The sequence below is a fragment of the Sinohyriopsis cumingii genome, chromosome 10 (genome assembly GCF_028554795.1).
Source record: "Sinohyriopsis cumingii isolate HCF-2022 chromosome 10, ASM2855479v2, whole genome shotgun sequence".
In the NCBI taxonomy this organism is placed as follows: Eukaryota; Metazoa; Mollusca; class Bivalvia; order Unionida; family Unionidae; genus Sinohyriopsis; species Sinohyriopsis cumingii.
Genome location: NC_142970.1, coordinates 54150244 through 54160178, shown reverse-complemented (window position 1 = coordinate 54160178; position 9935 = coordinate 54150244). Strand labels below are relative to the sequence as shown.

Below are 9935 nucleotides of genomic sequence, written 5' to 3'. Positions count from 1 at the left end.
TTATTCATATATCATTCTGGTTACAATAAATTACATTTAATTTCATGGTAATTTTGTAAATTATACCGGTATAAATATTTAGAATTTTTATAGGTATTTTGTAAGTACTTTCTGCAACAAAATCAGAAAGGTACGTTTTCATTATATCATCTGAATTCATACTTGGCATCGTGTTGCATCATGCGGCCTGTGTCTGCAATATACAAGGAATGTTTTAATTTACTGCCATCTCCATTTCAGGAATTAATTCAGCGAATTTGCTTCTCATATGCTTTGAAGTACATGTAACTGAATTGTCTTGTCACCATCATTAGTAGTAAAAGAGCCAGAATGATTAATATATTAGCACCGCACATTACACGGTGCTACTAATTAATATCTGAATAAAATCAAATTTTATTTTTAACACATTCAACCAAGGATGCTTAACATATGTTTTCAAAATTGCTTGGTGTTTTTAATACAACACTTAAACTTGAAAGCATATATATTGCAGAGGCATTTGATGTGAAGTGGCTTGCCAAAGGACGCCGGTGGCTGCCTGACTTGCCTGGTCTTAAAAGAAACCGTACTTGTATCCAAGCAACTGACAAGCTGACAATTGACAACCGTACATGCAAATAAATGTACTCACAAATTGATATCAGCGTTCTCTAATTGCCTAATTTGTTCGAATATCTCTCATCGCACCTTCCCTTCATGCACCACTGCAAAATGAATATATATATATATATATATATATATATATATATATATATATATATATATATACATACATACATACATGTGTGTGTGTGTCACAGTGAAAATGTTGCGCACCTTGCCGCCATGGGTACTGAATTTGAAAGGCTGTGCATATTATGAATAAGAAAGTGCATGTTAGTGTGAATTACTGTACGAAACACTAAATTTGTAATCACACCTAATCATACTTAACGACAATAATAAGATTTATATTGATTACATCTGATAGCTTTGATTGAAAATACCATTCGGACAATGTGCCTGGCATAACAACGAAGGCGTATCGCATTTCCGGAGAGAGAGAGAGAGAGAGAGAGAGAGAGAGAGAGAGAGAGAGAGAGAGAAAAGGTGATGTGGCGTGGGAGAACGTATTACTTTATGTACACCGCATTCTGTTCCACTGGGTGCACTGATATAATGGGGCAGGCATAGGTTCGTTTCTGGATCCCTGCATCTCAATACATGACACGCTTCTCCAGGCAGTGTCTAAAAAGAAACGTCGAACTCTGACGTATAGCTAAAGGCGTTTTTGGTCACTGATCTACCTAGCCACGCTAGGTCGAATCTTTTAAGGATCTGCAATGCTCCCATATTGGGGAACCTGTAGTCTCTTTACTTACTGTTTCCTTTTTGGTTCCAGAGCGCTTAATAGCTGATGACGCTGTTAATAGTAGAGCTCGTTCCAGAGTTGTATTTGAGGTATTTTTGAGGCTGTAGCAATAACTTTGTTAATTAAGTTCCAATATTTAACCTTCCGCATTACATGTTTTCATATATATATTACATGTAAAATATGAATTGTGATAAAATGAACTGATTTATATTCAACCTAAATCTGTACTATTAATAATGAATGACAAAAATATATGTCCTTGATAAATAGTAGCTCTTCCCGCTTTCGATATAAGCCTAAACAGATGGGGAATTAGTCATAATTATGCAGACCTTGATCAACTTAGCTATGCCATGGGACTGTACATATTTATTTACTTCAATGTCAGCTTTATCGCTGTGTTTTTGCGTTTCATCTTACAGTACCATTCACGCACAAGCCATTTACTTGCATTTACTTGCATCTATTGCTAGCAAACGTCTTTATATCGGCATAGTAGTTTCAATAGTCAAGTTTGTTATAATTACAGGGCATTTTCCTCATATGTTACACGGGCATGCATTTCAAAACAGAGGACAAAATGCTCCTGTTATGTGAAGTAATCTTATATAATTTTGCCATGCTGATTTAAAATTCACCTATGCATTCAAGTTTCACATAAATATGTCGAATATATTCTTAGAATGTATTAAACAAGTAAAGGTCCAAGAACACAACTTTATAAGATTTTGACAACAATTGTAACGAAATGCTTTTCATATAAAATACAATGAAATACAATTCAATTTTTTTGGTCAACTTTGCGGGCTGCATTTCTACAGGCCTTTCTTTCTTCAGGGATCAGCAGTAGCCTGCTGATCAATAAGTATGCCTAAAAATGAGAAATCACCCCACACAAGCCACATATTTCAACTGTATGCAATTTTTGGCCGCTTTGCTGAGATGGACAAAAACATTTCCTCATCTACAATCAGATCGTTATGAAGAATAAATAAATAAATACATAAATAAATAAATAAATATTCAAAGGAAGCGTTAACTGTCACGATTCGTTTCAAAATAAACTTAATTACGTAAGTAGCAGGGATGGTCAGCGATTTAAATATATTCAATTAAATATATATGTTTTTGTTATAAGCGTGTAGTGAATAAACCCGTATATATATACATATATATATATATATATATATATATATATATATATATATATATATATATATATATATATATATATATATATATATAATAATAATAATAATTGTACGTATGTCTACATACCATATGTACAAAATGGATGGCAGGCATTTTTCAGGAAATGTTAAAGTGATGAGAAAAAACGGATTTCAATTTAGGAGTCAGCACAGACAAACAGGTAACAAACATCAGCTCAGTTATTAATGTGGAAACATCAGATGCATTGTATACCTTTGTAATAGCCCTGTTATGTAAAAACAGATCCAATATATGTTGTGTACATATCTTCTCACTTGTTCTTTTTATAAAAGCTATCTGCCAAATTAACCTTTCCCATCTGTTTGAAAACGTTTTTTTTTTTAATGAAATGTTTAATTTATCTTAAATATAATGTATGATTTAAGGTATATTTGCCAAATGGAAACCAATACATTTGTGCTTACTTTATTTCAAGCTTAACCGGCGGTAAAACTTTATGTTTCTAATTGTCAATAAAGCTCAAGGGTATATAATTGACGGTAATGATCGCAGATTCTTAGTGCAGGTAAATGTCAATGGTTTTCGATTGACGATGAAGCTCAACCTTTCATAATTTACTGTAATGATCGAGGTTAACTAATTCATGGTTAGCTCAAGGTTTTCTAATTTACATTAAAGTTCAAGATTATCTAATTGACGGTACACCTCAACGTTCTGTAATTGACGGATAAAGTCAATGGTTTCTAGTTGATGGCAAAACTCAAGATTTTCTAATTGACAATAAAGTTCAAAGTCATCTAATTCATAGTAAAGCTCAAGGTGTTCTAATTGACGGTAAACCTCAATGTTTTATGATTGACTCAAAAGATTAAGGTTTTCAAATTGACTGTACAATTTCTTGTTTTCTAACTGACGGTAAAGCTCATGGTTTATCATTGATGGCAAAGCTAATTGTTATCAAACTGAATTGTAAATCCTGAGTTTTCTAGCTGACGGTAATGCTTAATGTTTCTAAAGGAGAATAAAACTCAAGGTTTACCAACTGACATAAAAGCTCAAGGTTCTCTAATTGATATTAGAGCTCAATGTTTTCTAACTGTCATCAAAGTTGGACGTTTCTATCTGTTATTAAAATTAAAATTTTCTTATCAACGGAGAAAATCAAGATTTCTATATTGACGGTGAAATTCAATGGTTTCTAACTGACAGAAAAGATAGCGGTTACAGCTGACTGTAAACCTAATCGACGATACAACTCGTTCTTCCGATATTGAATTATGTCCTGATTTCATATTTTACGGTGCAAAGCAATTATGCTGCAGTTATTATTATTCGAATCTCTTCTTTGATTATTTTATAATTATTCGTTGGGGAGATATATCATTTTCATTGGGAATAATTGTCAAGGGTACGATGGGTTGGCAAACTAAATAATATTTCTAGTGTTTATGGATTTCCAAAAAATAATTTGCTATGAATTTATTTTTGTTTCATATGGTCATGCTTTCAATCATTTTTATTTTGTTATTTTTATCAACGTATAAGGCATTTTTGTGGTGGGTTTGTATCATTTAGGATCATGCTACCTATACTGCTAAACATAAAGCGAATCATTCTTGCAAGCATTGCACAATAATCTGATGACAATTCTAACTCTTCTGTTCACACTTGTATATTACGCAATACCGAGAGATTGTCATTATACCTTTTGTATTGTTCACTTGTACATATCTTACTTCAGCAAACATGACGCAAAACAGTAATCCAATACCCATGACGCATTATGTAACATTACATTTGTACTGGTAGCCTTCATTTAAAATGTTGAATTGAAGTGCAATTCAATTAATTACAATGTTGAATAGCAAGGACATATGTTTAATATAATCTTTCAAAAATAAATAGAAATTCTTACAAAAACGTAGGTTGCATTTTTGAGATCGGCTTAATGGACTCTAAAACATCTTGGCATCCAAATTATTCGTTTTTAAAATTATAACCACGTCATTTATACTGTCACGTGTAATCATCATAATGAGTACATGACATAAAGACATTTATCGTTTGTGCATTCACAATGTGACCTTACTATTTTATTACGCATCCTTGCCTTAACAATAAATCGTAATAAATGAATTTGTATTGTTTATTTCAGGCTCACTGTTGCGACTCTCGGGTCACAAAGTAACTAAAATAAACGAAAACCATTACCAACAAGCTTTGCAACCTTAACAAATAATCTAACTATCACAATTATAAATTAAAATGTGGGAGAAACTCACAGAGTAATGAGGTGAATCCAAATTAGTCCTAATAACGGTCAATGAAAGTCATAAATGAACGAAAAGGTCATATTTCAAAGAATAGTACGGGTCTCCCATGAACCCTGGAGTTTTAAAGGTGGCGTTGCCCATAATTCTTTCTTTATAACAGTTCCAAAATAATAGTATAGTCAAAGGAATAAGTACTTTCTCTTCCACTTAACAGTTCAAACGAACGTGTTTCCTCTCGAACACGTACAACACGAACACGCTAAGAGTAACGGCTCCGAAATCAGAAATAAACTGATTGATAGGTTCCCTCCTTATTTACACCTTATGCGAGACTATTTTACTATAGAACACATATGACAGAACACAATAAACATGTTGTGTCGTTTTGGCCTTTGTCAAAAAGTATCAAAAAACCACCAGCAGCTGAGCAATTAAGTCATCAGCGCCATTGAAATCTTATTATTAAGACCTTTTTATTTTAAAGAATTCTCTACATGTACGTAAAGATGTATTTATATATCCTTGGAAATATTACGATCCTAATAAATTATATTGACATATGCAAACATAAAAACGATATTATTTAGACATTACAGCCATGAGCGAAATTAAAATCATTTACCAGGAGTTAAAAAAGAGATGAATATAGAAAAAAAAACTCACATTCGTGTTTTAAGTCAGGAAGGCTACTTAAAATAAATTGTTTACTAAATCATGTAATTCATGCAACGTTTTAATTCCGTGTGTCTATATTTTCTCCATCAAACTGTAAGTAAGTGATGTGGTATATCATTCGTCGCAGTTAACGTGCCAGTGTGGAACAGTTGTAATTATTAATACACTAACTGGGTTCTTACATTAGTAATTTTATTTCATGCATATTTTGCAATTCATTATACTAGTTAAAAGTATATATTGCGACACGACTGTCAAACATTGGTCAGACACTAACCTGTACACAGCATATAAAATATCCAGAAGTGGAAAAAATACAGTTGCATGTTAATGAATTGATTTGAGTGTTTAGTTAGAGGCATCTCCTGAACCTTTCAAATTACATATTTATGTTTTGAGCAAAGCAAAACAGGATTAGCGCATTATTTTCTCCCTAAGGTTTATTCGCTTTTCCTATCAAATACAGTTGAACTCGTATGTTACCAAATGCTTAAAAAACTAAAGTAATCGTGCTATTAAAACATCTTTGGTATACAATATAATCCAGAGAAAGCTCATCGTCAAAATAAGAGAGGTGATATATATGACCCTTTGATTATTTGTTTCTTGACTTCGGTCACATAAGTTATCCCGGGACAAACGCCGGCTTAATACACTTTCGTGTTAAGCCATGCAATGCCCATCATGACAGTATAATAATGAATAGTCCATCTGATGTGTAGATATACTTTGATGTATATCAATCAAGTAGCCTACCACATTTACATTACATCGAGATTCCAAGAATACCAGTTCCAAAGCGTTGCGGAGAAACACAAAAAAAATGCGGAGAATAACTTCCATGACAAGTACAAAAATAAGGTTCGGCTTGGATTGGTATATGAAGATGTTCGTCAGATGCAATGGTTTCTTACATGTTATGATGGATAGTTATGAACAGTTGGCAGTCTCTAAACGAATATTTACTCTTACTGAATATTCAAACAGGCACTTCATTGTCACTGTATGATGTACGAACATCATGCCGGGAAGAATTTAGCACAATAGTACCAAGAACACATGTTTGCAACACGCACAAATCAGATTAATTAAGCATAAATAAAGGTACGAACACTAACGCCACATAGTTCTGAACACATCGTCTTAATTTTCTTTATAAATAAAATACAATATGTTTTCATATTTTGCTCATTAAAAAGCAAAGTAATGTTTACTCTACCTCTTACCTATAAGCCACCCACTAGATAATGTCCGAAAGAAGAATTGACAATCTGGAACTTTAAAACCAAATGCTTATTGTTCATATTTGTACCTTCATCGTCTACTTCGTATACCTGTTGTTCTAATGTGCACTGTTTATTTTTGTATATATTATTATTTCATATTTACTTAATTTTAACTTCCTAAAGATTTTGCCAGGTTTATTCCATTCTGACATGTAATTGGCCTATTTACTCGGTAGTATATAGTCTGATCTGTGTTGAAATACCGTTGAAACTATGAATATATGCTTCATGTATATTATTTGCAATCAAAGGCATCAAAATCATTCCTGGATGAAATAAATTTGTAACAAAAAAAATAAATAGTGAAGTCATTTTAGAAAGTTAATTAGCTTTTCACAAATATAAGTATTCAATGAGATAGAAAAAAGCACATGCACAATAATTTAAAAAAGCGGGACATACCCCGCAGTAGACAAAATGTGGTCCATTAATGAGACGACATTGCTCATTTTGAGTGTACACCAGTGCTGGTGGTTTGCGCATATGCTTCATCCAATCCGGCAGGCTGTATATCATACCCTTATTAGTTACACAGTCTCTGAAATATGAAAATATAGTGTTAGCTTTGAGATACGAATAAATAAAATGAGATATGTAAACAATATGTTTCGGTCATTTTCTTTCATCAATCCCTAGAAAAGTATCTCATTACATACATATGTTTGTATATTTATACGAATATGGAAATACACACACACTCGCACACAAACCCAAACCCACACACGCATCCCCCCTATATATGTTAATATATGTATGTGTATATCTATGTATGCGTATCTAACATTACCTAGTTCTATAATTGTTTTTACAAATCAAATATGCATAACACATAGCTTCGAGTGAGCCATTCTTCAAGCTATAATTCATCTTTCTCATTATGGATTACTTCAGGGGAAGTCTGAAAAATGCAAATATATATTGTTTTATATTACAACATTAAATGTACATACTTGTTCTTCAGTGTGTTCTTGAACGAATCAAGGGAGCACTTAGAAAAAAGCCAGTTGTTCATGGAGTATGACCTTGATTGGCCGGTGGTTTCGGAAAATGGATTCATAATAAAATAATCTTCAGGGTCACAAGCTATGGCCGTCCCCTCGCCATCGTGCCATGCTCCAAGACTGGAAATAATGTGAAGAATACTCGCATTACTGTAAGCTAGGCAAAGTGCAGCTTTTGCAATCGGAATATAGATTTGACTCTTAAAATGATATGAATAATGTGTCAGTTGAAAACAAGTATTGAAGCATCTTTTTGTGCTTCCAGTAGTGTTCGTTTTCATTGCGGTTGACATTGGGAATAGTTGCATTTATAAAGCATAACACAAACCCTGACATGTAACACTAATACTATTTTCGTAATATATCATCATTTAATAGCCTATAGCTGATATTAACCAGATAGCGTATTTAGTTGTATTTTTTAACAGTGCTTATTGCGAAACCTGTCATCCTTCCACGTGCGTTATAACCTTGCTTCATGTAACAGAAGCTGTTTTAAAGACCCAAAGATCATTCTAATCGTTCTTCAAAAGGGACAGTTATCACTAATAGCATTTGTTGGTAACATATTTGCTTGATATTCCAAATGAATATCAGTAGGTAACTCATGTGTGTTATACCATATTCAATATTAAGTTTGCATAACTATTTTATCCCAGCCAGTTTTTATCACCGTGTCAAGGCTCATGGAGAAAATAATAAAAAATATGGTATACACACAGATGCGATAAAGTGTCGGCCGTGCGTTTTCCTAAAGTTCACGAGGTCATGTGATTATATATATCAATGCATCTTACATTGTTCGTATAGCTAGAAGTATCGACGGCCCAAATAATATTGTAGTATAGTGCCTGAAATATAGGAAGCCGAAAAGCATGAATAAGCAAATATCTTCAAGATGGGCCGATATTAACGGTTCCACATATGAAAATTATAAACCAAATAAGAGACATCAAAACTGCTATGCGAGGGAATATAAATGAGGGAGACAAACAGGGCGCTATGAGTTGATTTGCCTGTGTCCAAGTTCGTGTGCTGCTGAAAAGACCGTCTGAACATAATGACTAGACTCAACAACAGAAGTTCTTCCACCAATCTCACATATTCTCCCTCTAAATGAAATACCTGAAATGATAAAGACATTATGGCTATATAATTACGTTCTTAACACTTGTAAAGAATCACGTTCTATGCTTATTCTATGCTCTGAGTAAGACAGGTAAAATTTACCGAAAGTTAAAACACTATATCATGTGCTAAATTGATACGATTTAGTTTTATTCGCCTTAAATAAATAACATTCCGTATCAAGTTTGCACAACGGTATGCAAAAGCAAAGCACGGGTACTCCTCAAATGCGAAATCATCGTCACAGTTATTACTTCGATGGAAACAGGTATACGAATATACAAATATGTCACAACACAAAAAAAGCTTTGTTTGAAGGCCCTACCATGAAACTGAATTTAATATATCAGATTAATACGCGTTAGTGCGCACAGCAATGTGTCATGATATCACTAGATACTACTACACTGTGTATTTTGCATATGATATCCTATTCTATAAACGTTAAATCCGTATTTTATAACTACTATCAACTTTTCGAGTTATGTTAAGTCGAATGTCATATAGCAGTAAGAAGTAAGCACCTAGCAGGATTAACATCTAGTCTATACGGCTAGGAGCAATGGGTCGTTTTACAGCTCTGGCTGCACTTCTCTAACACTAGTTTGTATCACACATCATATACGAAAAACCATAACTTTATGTAGGCCCATCGTCTACAGTATAATAGATACGCATGAATTACAACATAATATAATCATGATGTTGCATGTAAACACAATGCATAAAAGGCATAAAGTTAGAAAGTCAGAGAAACAGAATAACTAACTTGACATACTAGATAAATTTAACAGCACATGTACAGTGAGCATAAAAGCAGTATAAACTACTACAATGCATGTAGAGTGTATACGTTTTTGAACTAAGCTGTAAATGTTTAAGCGTACTGGTTAATGATCGGCTTATAATTCATATCGGGTAATAGAGTAAAGTTTTCATCATCTCGAATAAAAAAACGCTTGCAAAAAGTATGTCAATAACAATGGTATATACAAGATTGATATGACTCATTATAAACTCAAAACAAGCTGTTTGCTATTAA

The 9935-nt window shown here is 33.1% G+C and overlaps 1 long non-coding RNA gene across 1 annotated transcript; it reads right to left on the bottom strand.

Annotated features, from left to right (window-relative positions):
- Window positions 1–1119: 1119 nt before the first annotated feature.
- Window positions 1120–7865, bottom strand: LOC149790176 (uncharacterized). The gene is made up of 3 exons (XR_016424030.1): window positions 7715–7865; window positions 7167–7302; window positions 1120–1230 (listed from the first exon to the last, which is right to left on the bottom strand). It is a non-coding gene; the product is annotated as an uncharacterized LOC149790176 (long non-coding RNA).
- Between the last annotated feature and the right edge of the window lie 2070 nt (window positions 7866–9935).